The sequence below is a fragment of the Crocuta crocuta genome, unplaced genomic scaffold (assembly GCF_008692635.1).
Source record: "Crocuta crocuta isolate KB4526 unplaced genomic scaffold, BGI_CrCroc_1.0 scaffold101, whole genome shotgun sequence".
Taxonomy (NCBI): domain Eukaryota; kingdom Metazoa; phylum Chordata; class Mammalia; order Carnivora; family Hyaenidae; genus Crocuta; species Crocuta crocuta.
In genome coordinates, this window is record NW_027527956.1 from 4,464,144 (window position 1) to 4,481,198 (window position 17,055).

General features: G+C 41.8%; 2 protein-coding genes across 2 annotated transcripts in view; one reads left to right on the plus strand and one right to left on the minus strand.

The window, feature by feature from the left end:
• Positions 1 to 17,055, plus strand: part of CNDP2 (carnosine dipeptidase 2) — a 560,556-nt gene that overhangs the window by 231,556 nt on the left and 311,945 nt on the right. The gene's annotated exons all lie outside the window — the stretch shown is intronic.
• The window catches only part of FBXO15 (F-box protein 15), a 47,314-nt gene that overhangs the window by 7,008 nt on the left and 23,251 nt on the right, over positions 1 to 17,055 (minus strand). The window lies entirely within an intron of this gene.

A 17,055-nucleotide genomic window follows, 5' to 3' on the forward strand; every position in this document is an offset into this window, starting at 1 on the left:
GCAAGCAGCGGGGAGACGTGTGGGCAGCGGAGCCTCAGAGGCGATGCGGTAATGACACGGGGAGCAGACCAGATGCGGCTCCACTCTGCTCTATGTTACTGCACAGCCATGTGCGAAATGGAATGGGACCTCCCGAGCGGCTGGCATGTGCGCTGGCAGTCAGACAACGCGCACACAAGGCCGGCAGTTCATTTTCTGTGTGGCTTGTCCTCAGGACACTGCAGAAAATGGACCCCGAAGTACAGCAGCCAATAACAGCTCAATGGCAATTGTCTAAGCTAATATACACGAAATCTCTGTGGCAGCAAGGGCCACTGGCATTTTATTACCAAGTGTTCGCCCACTTTAGAACAACTTTAACATCTGCAGTATCTTGAAAGGTCACAGCTCTCTATATGCTCGGCAAGTGCCTGTATCTGTAAGAGAAAAAGGTTAGGCTCTCCCCACATTTACACAATCTGCACACAGAATGTACATGTGAAAATGCGTATAAATAAAATAGTAATATTTTTGAGTACTTACTATACACCAAGCATTATGTTAAGTACTTTATGTACAGTAGCTTAAGATATCGTACCAAACTACTATGAATTAGGTATTGTCGTGTTCTGAATTCCCAGGTGAGAACTACACGCAGGTTAACAGAACCTCGCCCAAGGTCATACCACTCATAAGTGCAGACATGACTCAAACACTGTTATGTGTCTAGAGTCTCTCTTATAATAGATTAAAACATATACAAAAGGGGGAACCTAATCACCCATTTGCTTAAATACTAGCCAAGAATTTATAATGTAGATTAAAATTCTCATGAAGTTTTGCTTTCATATTACCGCCAAAAGAGAAAAATTTACGAACTAGGAGACAACACATGCTGGGGAAGCACTTACGGCTCCTCCTCCAAACGTGTGGGAAGTCCTCCATCTGGGGCCCCCATCCCCCCCACTTCCTCCCCTCCCCAGCCTTCTATAACAAGGTCATGAGTGCCCGGGGTTCCTTCTCTGTACCCTTAGCGAGTTCCTCTGTTGCTTAAATCATTCAGAATAAACTCTGTTGTTAGAAACTCCAACTCTAACCTACCAAAACATAAGACCATCTCCAAAATGCAGATAAATTAAATTCAAGTCTCACTACCCTTGGCTTCCAACGACCTTCAGTTATAAGCATGGCTTCTAGAGTCATAAAGGCCTCATTCCAAACCTTGCCCAGCCATTTACTAGCTGTGTAACTGTGGTCAAGCTCTAATCTGAGTAAAATAAGAACACACATAGAAAGTACTTTATAAGGCTTTGTGAAGACTAATGGAACTAATAATATATATTAACATTAAAAGGGTAGATTATTATATATCCCAGCCTAAATGTGCTAAGCGCCTTACATGCACTATATCAACAATAATACCCTGTCTAAAGAGTCGAACCTATGGCCGAGGAGACAGAAGATATGTACCATGTATGTGGATTGCAAGACTCAGTAATTATTGAGACATTCATTTACCCAAATGATCTACAGAGTCAAAGCAATCCTAATTATAAGCCCAGCAAGCATTTTAATTAATAATTTATAAAGAATCAACGTAGAAAAATAAATAATAAAATTTAACAAGCTGCTTCTAAAATTCACATGAAGATACTACGGACATAAAATAGCCCCACAATCTTAAGAAGAAGAAAAAAGTTGACTCCAAGACTTATTATAGAAGTGCAGCAATCAAGACACACAAGTAGATCAACAGAACAGAACAGAAGGGTCCAAAAATAGACCAATAATTTTACTGGCAGTTGACCTCTGACAAAGACATCAAAATGATTTAATGAGAAACAAAATATTTTCACAAATGGTGCTAATAACTTCTTGTCCATATGGAAAAACAGAATGAACCTCAACCTTTACCTTATACTTTACACAAAAATTAATTAGGTATGGATCATAGACCTAAATATAAAAGTTAAAACCATAATACAACATGAAGAAAGAAAGCATACCTCTATAACCTGGAGTGGGAGAAGTTTGTAAGACCAAAAAAAAAAAAAAAAAAAAGGCAAAATTTTAAAAACCTAATTAATTAGATTTCATCAAAATGTGAAACTTCTGGTCACTGAAGCATATCATTAAGAGTCAAGAATATACATGGGGAAAAGATGGTCCCTTCAATAAAAGATGTTGGGAAAACTGGACAGCCACATGCAAAAAAAAAAAAAAAAAGAAATAAAAGAAAAGAAACTGGACCCCTATCTTACACCAGATACAAAATTAACTCAAAATAGATTAAGACTTGAATGTAAGACCAGAAACCATAAAACTCCTAGAAGAAAACATAAGTTACTTGACATAGGTCTTGGTGATACATTTTTGGCTCTGACTCCAAAAGCAAAGGTAACAACATACTTTGCTTTCTCTTCAGATCATATAAATCTTTCACTTTTTACAAAAGCAAAGGCAACAACAAAAGCAAAAATAAGCAAATGGGACTCATCAAACTAAAAAGCTTCTGCACAGCAAAGGAAACCATCAACAAAGTGAAAAGACAACCTACCAAATGTGAGAAAACACCTACAAATAATATGGGCAATAAGGGGCTAACATGCAAACTATATAAAGAACTCATAATACTCAGTATCAAAAGAAAATCCAATTTGAAAATGGGCAGAGAATCTGAGTAGACATTTTCCCAAAGAAGACCTCCAGATGTCCAACAGACACATGGAAAGATGCTCGACATCACTCATCACCAGAGAATCAAATCAAAACCAACGTAAGGAATATCCTCACACCTGTCAGAATGGCTATTTTCAGGAAGGAAAAAAAAAACAAAATAAACCAGGAAATAACAAGTACTGGTGAGGATGTGGAGAAAGGAGACCCCTCACGCACTGTTGGTGGCAATTAGCTACACTAATTCATCCTTTCCACTATGGAAAACGGTACAGATGTTCCTCAAAAATGTTTTTAAAAAACTACTATGTTATCCAGCAATTCCACTTCTGGATATCTGTTCAAAGGAAATATAATCACTAGCTCAAAAAAAACAACAAATCTTCACATTGCCATATTCACTACAGCATGATTTACGACAGCCAAGGCATGAAAACAACCTAAGTGTCTATCAACAGACGAATGGATAAAAATATGTAATACACATATAAAATATGTAATTTTCTCCTCTCTCTCTCTTTGTCTCTCTAAATGGAATATTCGGCCATAAAAATGAAGGAAATCCTTCATTTGCAATGACATGGATGGACCCAAAGGACATTATGCTAAGGGACATAAGCCAGACACAGAAAGATAAATATGTGGATTTCACTTATATGTGGAATCTGAAAAACAAAACAAATAAATACAGAGAACAGAATGGTGGTTGACAGAGGGGAGGAGTGGATGAAATGAGTGAAGCAGGTGAAGACACAGACTTACAGTTATAAAATAAGGGGGCCGTGGGGTATAATGTGCAGCACATAGACGATAGTCAAATATTGGGGGAGCATACTTAAAACTTGCCAGAAGAGTAAATCCTAAAAGTTTCTGTATGCTAACTAGATTTATTATTGCAGTCATTTCAGAATGTGTAAATATCCAATCATTACGCTGTACACCAGAAAGTAATGCAATGTTATATGCCAATTATAGCTTAATCAACAAAAATTTTAAGATATGCTGAAGGCAATGAGTAAGCACGCCACAGACTGGGGAAAGATATCTGCCGAACACTTATCTGCCTAAGGACTGGTATTCAGAATACATAAAGAACTCCTATAATTCAGGAAGAAAGAGACAACTCTTTATTTTTGAAAAGGTGAAAGGATTAACAGACACTTCAAAAAGAAGATATGAAAACGGCCAAGAGGCGCACGAAAAGGCGCTCACCGCTACTGGCCATCAGGGAGACACAAATCAGAGCCACGATGTCCAGATCATACTCCCACACACTGGAATGGCTACAACTTAAAAGACTAATAAAATCAAATGCTGGTGGGATACAGAACAGCCATATAAGCATACTGTACACTGCTGGTGGGGGTTAAAATGGTACAAACGCTCTAAAAAAATATTTTGGCAATTTCTTATACATAAGATTTTCTTACACATAGAAAAATGTCTGGCAATTTTTAATACATAAATCCTCCCTAAGACCCAACAATTCCAGTCCTAGGTATTTTGCCAAGAGAAATAATAACTTACACCCACAAATAAAGACTTTCACAAGAATTCTCTAACAGCTGTCTTCGTAATAGCCCCAAAACAGAGAGCAACCCAAATTCCCTGTCTGTGAATGGGAAAAAGGTAAGCAAAGTGTGGCCTGTTCTTTCAACAGAATACCATGACTCATCAGTAAATAAGAATGACTATCAGTTCCTTGCAATTGTATAGATGAAAGCCAAAGACATTTTGCTGGAAGAAAGAAGATGGACACAAAAGACTGCATCCTGGACAATCGCACTAATATAAAGTCCTAGAACAAGGAAAAAATACTAATCTATGGTGAAAAAAATCAGAAAAGCGTATGTGGGAGTTCCTGTAGTATTCTTGTAATTTTTCCTAGGATGGAAGTTACATCAAAGTAAAAACTTACAAAAAAGTAGAAAACACTCAACAAAGGCTAACTGTTAGCGTGTGTATCAAGCTTCCTCTGCTTACTGCAACTAGCTGCTCTTTGCCCACTCGACCAGCAACGCTGGGGGCGCCTGCCACACCTGTGTCCTCAGATCCTCTTCTTCCCCTAGGGACTTAATCCCTCAAAACTTCAGCATTCACCTCTATGGGTAATAGCACCTTTCAGCCTACATTAATCTCTTCCTTTTCTTACCCTCACTTCACATATACCTGAACATTTAATTATACTGGATTGTTCCTGCATGTTAGATGTTTCCTAAAATAACCTACAGTCTTTGGGAATAAAGGTCATGTCTCCTATGGCATGATTAATGGCACTACTAATAACATTTCTCATTTCTCAGCTTTGATTAGAATTCATTTTTTTGCCCCATAAATAGAACACAGGAAAGGCAGGAAGAGTAAAGAATGTTGGCAAGAGAGACTGACTGGCTGGTCTTCTGTGGCAAACAGGAACAAGAGGGAAGGGGTTAAATCAGATTAACACTGCCTGCAGCTGGAACAACCCAGGCTCACTAAACACACAACGAGATGGGCGGAAACCAAGTTAGCTGCGCCCCACCTACAGCGCCATCAGAGAGGCCAACGTAGTAGCCTGAATAAATGGACCAGACATCTGAACATCAGGGAGTAACTCTGAGGTGAGTGTGTAAATCTTGGGTAAAGAGGAAGGAAGACCCTACAAACCCCAAAACATTCACCACCGAGTAGTAACAATGTAAAGCTGCACAGACACCAACGCTACAAAGGAATAAGTAATAACAAGACAAGAAAGTCATTAGACTCTAATGATCAAATAGAATAGGCACCCCGCTCTTCAGGTGAGAAAAATCCTTAGTATTTCCCCCCTTTCCTTGTTAGGTATCAAACATAAATCTCATGGCAAACACCCAGCTTCTCTTTTTTTCTCAGCTAATTGTTTCCAGATACCCCTGCTGTTTTCCAAATCCTTCATACCCATGAAATATAAGTAGCTAAATGCAGACGTAGATCATGGACTATGAAGGAAGAGGAGATCTCTGAATGTGCTGAGGGTCAGAACTTTCCCCTCTGTCTCACTTGCTGTACAGGCCGCCGAGTGAAATGATGAAGAGCTGCGCTAGAAGGAGATGGAGGAGTAAAACTTTCAAAATTGTAGAACAATCTCCCTCCCAGGCCCAGAGCTGGTGAGTGTGATAATTTCAGTAAAATCTCCTAAATCTTTTGAGCCACAGAGTCTCTATTTCTTTCATGCCAACAAGAGCCCTCACAGTCTACATTTGCTGCGAGTATTGTCCCTGGTACTGGTGATGACAACCTTGATTAAAAACAGGATAAAGTGTGTACTCAGACTCTTTAAAAGCTCACTGCTCATTAATTCAATAATGTTTGAAAATAGCTTTTTCTATTGACAAAAAGAAAGATTCAGACTGCTATTTTCACAGCACCTGGTTCTATTTTCCATACCATTGATCAATTCTCTATCAGTCCAGTCTATTTGAATATTAACTATTTTTTCTGGGCTAGTCCTTCCATAGATGTTTAGGGGGAAGGTGCACAGATATTTGTTTTGGGCTCTCCGACAACTGTCCTGCTTCTCTCACTAAGCATGTTTTAATATTCCTCTGAGACACACTCCCAGCTCAGCCCCAATCTCTCCGATGGAGCAGCCAGACCTGGATACGGAGCCTGCCATTCACCTGGCACTTGGCTGAGTCAGGGAGGAGTTCGGAAGCCGACCAGAGTTGAGGAGATGTGATGAGATTCCTACGGAGGGGTGCTGAGGAGGAGAACCTCAGACTTGGACATGAGCTCTTGAGCTAGCCAGAGCTGCCTGGAAAGGAGAGTGGAATTCAGAATCTAGCAAAGTAAGAAGATTGAGAACGGAGTGACGAAGATGGACAGACAGGCTGTCTAGACATATCCAGTGTCCCTGACAGGCAATAACCCCTTGCATCAAACTGTCTGAAATGAAACGTCCCCTTGGATTTTTCAACAACATGAATCCTTTCTCCTAAGCCAACTTTAGGTTAGGTTTTCCACAGCTTGCAACCAATATCTGCTTTATTTGTACAGAGTGTTTTTGTTCTTTTAAAATAATTTTTGAATCAGAAAATATTAATATATTAATAAGTGAAAAAGAAGAAGATGATGAGAAAACAGATTTGAGATGATACTAAGAGACAAATGGCTAAATAGAGGGCCTGGAGCAAGTAAGAGCAGATATATTTAGGAAGAGAAATCAGGATGTACTTTTTGGAAAGAAGTGGGACATCTTTTTCTCTGAAACAGGGGGAAAAAAAAACCCCAACAATACAGAGAGACTGTAATATAGTGACAATGTGATGGCAGATGAAAGAGGAAGATTGGGAAGCACAAAGGTGACAATTCTTCTTAGCACAGCAGGTAGCGAGCCCAAGAACCAGGAACAGAGCAGGAAGGTGACGGTGATCATACTTAAATAGCCCTTCTATGAAATATAAAGGGGACTTACGAGCTGATTAGAAGATGTCTGAGTAGCAAAAAGGGGTAAGTCAAGTCTGAGAGCACCAATGGACATGCACTTGGGATTTCCCCCCAAAGAACCAGGGAGCCTTCAAGTCAGGGAAGCAACATCGAGGTGAACAGTGTTTTAGTTATGGAGGCAGGAGGCCACAGGGCAACAGGAAAGGGGCTTCGAGGGGTCTGACCACATCCATGTAACCCAGGCTGTGTGCCCCGAAAGATGGCACGAGGAAGGGCATAGAGAACCAGAAGCAATCAGAAGAAACCCCAACAGGTCTATAGAAAACCCAGGAATCATGGATGGTAACATGTTTGTGACCTGAGAAGTGACTCTCAGCTCAGCATCCTGAAGATCTAAGTTTCTGACAATGACTAAATTCATACCAGGGGAAAAACTAGAAAACCCATTACTTATGTTTCTTATTAGACTTCCCTTCCTCAAACGGCCTGTTTTAAGTAAGAGATTCTATTTTTCACAATTGCCTTAATAAATACCTATTAAAAAAAAAGCACAGTGAATTATCTAAATAATATCCTTGAAAACGAAAATATAAACAAAGACCTCATACCCTTCCTTTTAAATGATTTTAAAAATTCAAATCACAAGAGAGAAAGGACAAATCAAAATCAGAGGTCAAATCTCAAACAGGAGTCAGAGTCCAGAACAGCAAGAGAAGATGGGAAGGGCCGTCCCTGGGCTCTGCTGCCGCCATTTTGAAATCCTTACATTTCTAAGGAGGAGCCCAGCAGTTTCATTTTGCACCGGGTCCCACAAATCATGAGGCCTGTCTTGCTTCCAGGTAGAGTAGCACCTACTTTTGATGAGCTCTGACATAAAACGTATAAAGATCTGGCCTCTCCTGTGCTGTGAACAGTAACCTGTAATGCTGATTTTTCATAGTGGATCACTAACAACAATGAGGAAGATGCTGTAAAGAGTTATTTGTTCTAGTTTTCACAGGTAATCGCCATCCAGACAGGACTGTACTATTTCTAATGCCTTCCAGTTATGATAAATGCTTAGAGAGAATAGTCTGACCTGGAAACATAGAAAGTAATTAGCATCAAGGAACACAGAGAACAAAACAAGTCATTTATTTTTGGAATCAAAACTTTAAAAATGAGATAACATGCTATATATGAAAAGTATCTGAAACAAACTACTAAAGCTTTACAAGTAGAGTTCCTTTAAAAAGAGGTTATCTGGGCTTTATCAGGTTCTGCTGCTGAAGTGCTGAAACCCACCTTTTCTGGAGGAAAAAAAGATGTTTCTGAAACCCATACCTTCTTTTCACCCACTCAATGTTTTCTACTGTGTTTTATACAGTAAGTAATGAATGTGCATTATTTAATCAGTATTTTAATGAAGAACATATTGCAGAAACTTTGTAGGATAGAGCTAAAGCTAACGGATCACAGAAACATGACCTAAAGGAATGTACTCACTATGGCAACACGAAAAGGAAGCGTTGGCGAGTGGAGAATGGTGCAGGGTCCACACAGAGCACTCTCCTCCCAAGGGCAACGACAGAGACTTAAGGAGAAAGAGAGTCTGAAACCCTGACTAAACGAGATCAAGGACTTCCAAATTAACACGCACATTTATTGCAAATCTCATCAAAATCCAAATGAGATATTTTAAAAATCTGGCCAAGTGATTAAGAAATGCATCTAATAAAATAAATGGATTAAAGTAATGGAGAAATATAGATAAAAAATTATTAGAAAGAAATTTTATGTTGGGGGAGGGACACATACTTTCATAACAAATATGCAAGAGGGGCCCCTGGCTGGCTCAATCCAAAGAGCATGTGACTCTTCATCGCGGGGTCCTGAGTTTGAACCCCACTTTGGGGGTAGAGATTACTTAAATAAATACAAAAACTTAAAAAGAAAATACACAAGTAAAGCTTGAAATGTCTTCTTGCCTGCTGGGGATACAAGCAGAAGGGGCAATGATTCTCAACAGAGATAACATCCTTAGAGGGAAGGGCTTGGGAATCCATACGCTTTGTACATTTCATGTTAATCAAAAGGAAGCATGGGATTACATACAATCAAAAACCTTTGAGAGATCCAAAAGCGACATACACTCAATTAAAAGGCAAAAGACAAAATGTAGAAAATATTTTCGATGAATAGATTTCCTTTAAGTCATAGAAACAACAGAAGCAATCAGAGATCCATGGAAATTCAATCAGAAGATAAATATAAAAACAGCAGCAGCAGCAGCATATGCCAAGCATCCTGGAAGCGACCTTATTACCTCCCTGGCCCTCAAGGAGCCTTGGAAGGCAGGTTCTGATGTGGCCACCCTTTGCAAGCGAGGACAATGATAACTGTCCACAGCCACACACAGCACTGAGGTAGCTCCCCTCACCCAGCCTACCCAGCGGCCACTACAATAACCACCACCTTCTGCTGTATTCAACAGCTTGTTTAAACAGTCAAGCTAACATTCATTTTTTTAATGTTTTTTATTAATTTCTGAGAGAGAGAGAGAGAGAGAGGCAGTGTGAGAGGGAGACATAGAATCCGAAGCAGGCTCCAGGCTCTGAGCTAGCTGTCAGCACAGAGCCCGATGCGGGGCCCGAACCCATGAACCGCGAGATCATGACCTGAGCCGAAGTCTGATGCTCAACTGACTGAGCCACCCAGGTGCCCCGTTCAAGCTAACATTCAAAGGCACAGGTAAATTTAAAATAATCAGATGTCATTTTCACTTCTCAAATCATCAAATATTCTTCAAAATAATGCTCGTCACAATAGTGCTACAATCATGAACACTGGAGACCTAAATGCTCCCACGTTAGGAGACTGGGTCAATAAATCATGATAAAACCAAACAATGGAAGGTCACACAACTTTTCAAGATTGAATCTGCAAAAACAATTTAGTGCTACGGGAAAATGGTGATGGTAAGGGGAAAGAGCAGGGTAGGGCATTGCTCACGTACCATGATGAGCAATGGTACACAGATATAAATACAGCTGTGCATTTGAAAATGGACCAAAATAGAAACAATAGTTGCCCTCGGTGACTTTTATTTGCTTGTTTATAAACTTTTATTGCTCAGAATTTTCAAATCCTATAATAAAAAGACACTGGTCTTTAAATACATTTTTATAACAACTCTGCAAGTCAGAGGACAGAAGCAGCCTACTTTAAGAATCCTTTCCCTTTGCTTCTTCTGTCTCACTTTCCCTCTCAATCCCAATAAAAAGGTTACAACATGCTGTACTGGGCAAAACCTTTTTCCTTCAGCTTCTGAAAATTGGTAATAATTAGCTTGATACAAAGATCAAAAACTACAGCCCCTTCCTGCTTTGCATTGCTGACATGCCCTTTCTCAAGCTCTACTCACACTTCAAAAACACAGCGGGACCATTTCCTGACCGCTCCATCCGTGGGCGCCCGCAGTCCCATCACAGGGCTCACTGACAGTTCTGGGGAACAGAGTTAACACAGCAGCCTGGGGCTGTCTACTCTCCAGAAGGCCTGCTGGCGGGCTGGCCCACGGCTCTCTGGGTACTCAGATTCGAGAAGCATCTCCACCTCGTCTTTCCTAACGCACAAAACCGGCTCAATCTGAACAGTTTGTTTCAACAACGTGCTTAGTGCCGGAACACCCCTCCCTCCCTCCAAGGATCTGAAACTGGGGTAGCTCCAGGCAGAGGGTGCCTGCCTGGCCAGCCCCCAAGAACAACCCTGGGCGCTGAGACTTTAAATGAGCCTCTCCTGGGGCACCAGGGTGGCTCAGTCGGTTAAGCATCTGACTTCAGCTCAGGTCATGATCTCACAGTCAGTGGGTTCGAGTCCCGCATCGGGCTCTGTGCTGACAGCTCAGAGCCTGGAGTCTGCTTCTGATTCTGTGTCTCCCTCTCTCTCTGACCCTCCCCTGCTCATGCTATCTCTCTCTCTCTCAAAAATAAATAAAAACATTATAAAACAAATAAATAAGTAAATAAGTAAACAAGCTTCTCCATGGGTAGACAACCTTTCACAATTTGGGAGTGTTTTCACAAGTCATTCCAGGAGAAAACAAGCCCATTCCGGTGACTCCCCAGCCTTCCTCTGCGCTTCCCCCATGCCTTGTCCCCTTTGAAGATTCTGCTCTGTGCCCTGCCTTCCACTATACTAAATCTGGAAAATTGAAACTACACATCCTGAGTCCTGTGAGTCCTCCTAGCAAATCACTCAGCCTGGGGTTGGTCCTGGGGACCCAGTGCCAACAGTGCTCCCACATTTCCAGAAGCACAGAGCACAGACTTCAGAAAAACACACGAGGCACTTCTACAAGCTCAACTCACATTTCATTCAGGAACTCCTCCTCTGGTATTTCCTTCACTGTTTATCCTTCCCACCCTGCTTCTCATAAATCCAATTCGGGTGACAAAATGTTTCTTCTCCTAAACTGCCGATTAATTAGCTGGATTTTAGTGACAATACACAAGGAAACAGGTAGCAAATATGTGCAGGTTTGGGGATCACAAACTTCTCTTTGAACAGATATATTAAGGATCCTTTCAAGAACACTCTTAATGCAGCCCTGACTTGTCAAAGTGACTGAAGACATAAAAATACAAAGAGAAAACATCCCAGTTCCGTGGACAAGGAATATGACAAAGTTCCAAGGGGAAGCAGTCAAACCTTTAAGGAAACAAGAAAGGACACAGATCCTTCTACTCACTATGAGGTGGTGCTAGAGGCAGAAACTCCTCCCCGTCCATACAGAGTCTGAGGGAAAATTGCGTCTAGAAGCTTGAGCAGCGCCCTACAACATGGCGGCCCAGGCTCCCCCTGAGGACACGGGAATAGAGGCTGCTCTGATCTGAAAGGGCAGAGGACGGTGAAGGATACAGCAGGGCTTGTACATCACCAGCCTGGGAGCTCAGTCCCCCGCCACCAGCCCCGGACAAATGCTGGGGCCCAAAGCCAAGAGGCATCAGTTACGGCCTCAGGTGGATGAGGACGGCTGCCTCAGCACAGGGGCCTTGCGGTGGGCCCGGGGCGCGCTCACCCCAGGGTCTCCCGCTGGGCCGACTCCCGCCTGGTCTTGTCTCCTGTGTGTGCCAGGGGTCTACTTCAGGCACCAAGAACTCACCAGGGTCGTCTGCTCTGTGTTTAGCACCACATATTATAATGATGATGATGATGATGATGATGATGATAAATTCAAAGGACCTTGTAGAAAAGTCCATGAGACAAAGTCAAGAAAACAGAACAAAGCGGTATCTTGCTCAGAGAAAGTCCTGTGATGGAGACATGGCAGGTCTCAACTGGCCACTGCCCAGTCTGATACTTCACTGGGCTTGTTCCATCTGAAGATAAACATGGCATGAAACCTCTGATCACCCGTAATCCCTGCAGAGTCAATGCCACACAACACCTTCTATACTAATACTGCAAAGAAACAGATCATATCCTCTAAAGGATGAAGATACACTCAGATACAGGGGGATGTCACGGACAGCTAGCAATTGCTTTGCTGTAAGTCCCACATTGATAAGAATCATCTGACAAAAGATTGTCCCGTCCAGAGATTCTGTACATTCTTGGTTAGAGTGTTGAACATCAGGAAAGGCTGGTCCCTTTATCCATTTTCAAAACCTAACCAAGGCCTGGATGGCGATCACACAAGGTGTTTACTTCATGAAAACCTGTTTTATGTATTTCTCGGTGTCAGTTCAATTGAACACAAAGAAGTTCAATTACCAAAAAAACAGGAAAGCACGGGAACAGTTAAGACGCAGGACGGTGGGTAACACGATACACAGAACCGGCAGGAAGGGACATGCAGGTGGCTCCAAAGTTACTAGTAATGGCCCATTTCTTAAACTGTGGGGTGGCTACAGGGGTTTTGCTGATTTTCCATAGCCTATACAATATGTCACATGCAGACAAGAACAGATTAGCTCACAATTAAGATTTTAACACAAAAATTTTGTCACCCATCCCATATGCACATGTGTTTATCTAGATGGATTTTAGACTCAACCTCGTAAACTGAATAAATTCCCACTGGGATTTCTTAATAAAAGTGCAGTGAATTTGTCGACTAAACTGGTACATCCTCAGAATTCTTATTTAAAGATGGCTCTGTCTGCACGTTATGTCATCTTTGAAGCCGGGGCCTTTCCACTGCGCCATGACCCCTGCCAACTGGTCTCGACCACTCCCCACGAGCCTGTCTCAACATTGCACTGGTCCCTGCACCGCAACCCCAGCTCCTCCTGGTCTGCCCTTCCTCAAACTCTCCACGAATCCCTAGCGCCCTGCTCGCACCTGTCACCTGGCCCAGCAGGCTTCTCTGTACCTAACGGGGGAAGGGAAGACACCGAGTCTGACATGCCTATGCCCTGTGCCCCGCACATCTCCTGCTTCAACAATTGTTTGTCGATAAATGACTCACATAAACAAATCGGCCCTGTCCCCTTTACTTCCTGCCACTCCCTACAGATGGCCTCGTTAGAATCAGGCCAGGTGTCCCGTCTCACTGATGACAAACAGTGGACAGAGCCACCTCAAGGCTAGGGACACGACGATCAAACATTGTATCCCTGATAGGGAGAGACAGTGTTCTTAAAAAACAGGGGCAAAGTGCTGTCATCCCCAACCGCAATGACACAGCCAGAATGTACTAAATATACTGCATGGTACCACAAGAGAGTTTCTCAAACAACGCAGAGGACATTCCAGTTCACACTTTTCTCAACTGTGAGCGACGCTGATGGCAACAGCACCCTCTGCCGGTTCCCAGTCACAGAACCACAGGCGCAGGAAATGCATCTTCGTAGTGGGGTCTCCTTCAGGGGGAAATTGGTCTTCATGTGAAAACAGAGGACAGCTCTGCTCCCCATCCTCCTTTGCTTCACTCAGTCTCTTGCATCTTATACGAATCGTCCGGCCTCCCCAGCAGGTTACAGGCATTAACAGGAAGCGGTTCAAGGCTGCTCCCGCCAGTCTGCACGAAGGGCCCTTCCTGACCACCCCTGTGATGCCAACACTTTGAAGAGACACACGAGGGGCGCCTGGGTGGCTCAGTGGTTAAGCATCCAACTTCTGCTCAGGTCATGATCTCGCGGTTCATGGGTTCAAGCCCCGCATTGGGCTCTGTGCTGACAGCCAGCTCAGAGCCTGGAGCCTGCTTCAGATTCTCTCCCTCTCTCTCTGACTCTCCCCTGCCCATGCTCTCTCTCTCAGAAATAAATGAAACATTAAAAAAATAATAATAATAAATGAAAAGACACACGAGTCACACGCACAGCAATGCAGATTCTAGAAGCATGTCACTGAAAAAGTACCGGGCATGGCCTAGTGTCTGAGACCAGTGCTCGGGAGACTGGCCCATGCAGGTGTAAGACCATGGCCGAGCAAGAGCTGCGGGGACTTGGAGGATGGACCTACACGGCCACTCTGGCCACCTCACCAAAAGCACAGGAAAGGAACCAGTCCCCAGTCCCCAGCTCGCTATGAAGAGTAATTGAATCTTTCATATAAATATAAACCATGCAGCAAGAACCCATGAGCCATGAGCCCTCACAAGTGTTCTCTACACACTGTCTTCCTTATTAAGGGCACAGCTTGGGTATAAGGAATGCATGCAAAGCTTAATCAAGGTTATGCTGTTTAGAACTAGGAGACGCTGAGTCCTCTCCTCTGAAGGTCGCCCCTAAGACAGATAGGACCTAACAGACCTAATCCCTGGAGGATACAGTAGGCACTCAAGGAGAGTGTAGATCCTGTTAGATAAGAAAGGCGGGAAGTGGGAGGGCACTTGAGGACATAAGGGGGGCGCCCCAGACAGAGACAGATCAAGTGCTCCACTACCACCATCCAGAGGGCACAAGGGTTTGTCCCCTGGGTACAGAATGTGGCACATTAGTAGCACCCTCAATAGTACATACCAGAAAGAGAGAGGAGATTTTATTCTCTATTTCAAATAACAATAAAGTTAGAAGGGCTGAAGTAGAGACAAGAAAGGCAGAATTTTCACCCCTTCATAAAACTGGGAGGGCTATTCCCGGGGCAGGGCCCAGGTCAGAGGCTGCAGGACAAACTCAAGCCCGAGATCACCTTTCAGTTCCTTCCTGATTCAGAGACTCCAAGATTCTGAGCACAGCAGAAAGCACACCGAAGAAAAAGAAGAAACCCTGGAAATTAAACAACCTAAGCAGCCAACTCAAGAAGCTTGAAAAAGATCAAAACAAACCTAAATAGGTAATTTTCTAGGAAATTATATAAATACTAAAAAATGATTCAATGAAAAGTAGAAAGTCTCATTATAAGCACATCAGAAACATGTTAAAAAATGAAACTATAAATATTCTAATCTGTGAGTGTAAATGGAAGAAGACTAAATACCAAAAAACTGAAACCAGGAGCTTAAAAATAGACACAGGCACAACAGGAGAAGCTTGTATCGGGGTGTTTACCATTAGAAGATACACTGAGGGAATTTGCTACATTAACAGCATAAAGGAGACAGAACCATATGATCATCAATAGTTGCCCAAACATGCCTTTGACAACATTTAACAACCATTCTCAATTTAAATTAAAAAATCCTACTAATTTAGGAATAGAAAGTTCCCTAACCAAAATGCCTTAAATGAACACATAATACAACCTAGAACAAACATCCCTAGTAATAAAACATTTTATTAACTGCCTATCCCTATTCACTTAGAAATAACCCCTCATAAAGGGGTATTTGTCAGTGCCTTTCAAAATTATATGTATGGTTGCCTGCTAATCTAGCAGTCCTATTCGTAAGGAAATATTCCAAATATAAGAAGGCAAAACATAAAAGGATGTGTGAACAAGGCCATTTATTATACCACTACCTGTAATAGCAAAGACTAGAAACCACAGAAAGAAACTGTTAACAAACTACCTACCTACAGCTGGTGTAAAAAGAGACAGTGAGAAAGATCTCTCTGTCATTCTGAAGAGTAATCTCCAGAATATATTACTAACGGGAAAAAAGCAAGGAACTTATATGATAGTATGCCACTTTTAAGACAACTGGAAGAAATATAAATACATTGGTATATAGCAATATATATTCAGAAAAGAGCATTTATGGAATAAGCCATAGGCTGATATGAAGGGTCACCTTGGAGACAGGGAGCGAGCAAGTATGAAGGATAAGGATAGAAGTAAACCGTAAACCTCTTTGAATTTCCTTGGTTTATAGTTTCAACTGTAAACCATGTAAATGTGGGCTGTAAATTTTTTAATATAAAAATAGAAGCAAAGCAATCCTGAAAAATAAAGAATCAACTGAAACAAATCATTCTGATTTTATGTCAACATGGTATTATAGCCACACAGAGAATACTTACTTTAGGTGATTTAACCCTCTGGGATGATCTATCTTAAGCCCATAAAGAACAAAAAAATCTTAATTAAAAGAACATTCAGTGGGTTCATTACTAGTTAACAGTATCAACATTTTTTAAAATTATTTTGATGTTGTTTGGAACAAAGACTTTCAGCATGAGAAAAGAGATACAAGAATAATCAAAGGAGCTAATTAAAATTCTTAAAACCTTTAAATGTATACATGATTTATTTCTTTACAATTAGAAAATCTACAAACTTCTTAGACCTGCCTGCTGAAAACCCTAAAAGGAATAATAACCTGAGAGCAAGGTGCATCTCCAGGATCCAGATTTTGGCTTCTAAATACCACAGTGTGGTGGAAACTAAAAGGAACCAGAGCTCCTAGGGAAAAAGGATAATTCCATATCTGTGCAACAAACAGGTACTATGATCTTGAGGTGTCTTGTCATGTAAGAACACAAGCAAGCTACCAAAGATGGCTAGAGTCACGTCAAAAGAACACAGAAGAAGATGACTAATGACAGGCCAGTTTGCACATCATCATGATTATAAAAGGAATAATGACTGAAAATAGACTCCATGAGTTCACAATAACACTACCTACCCTAC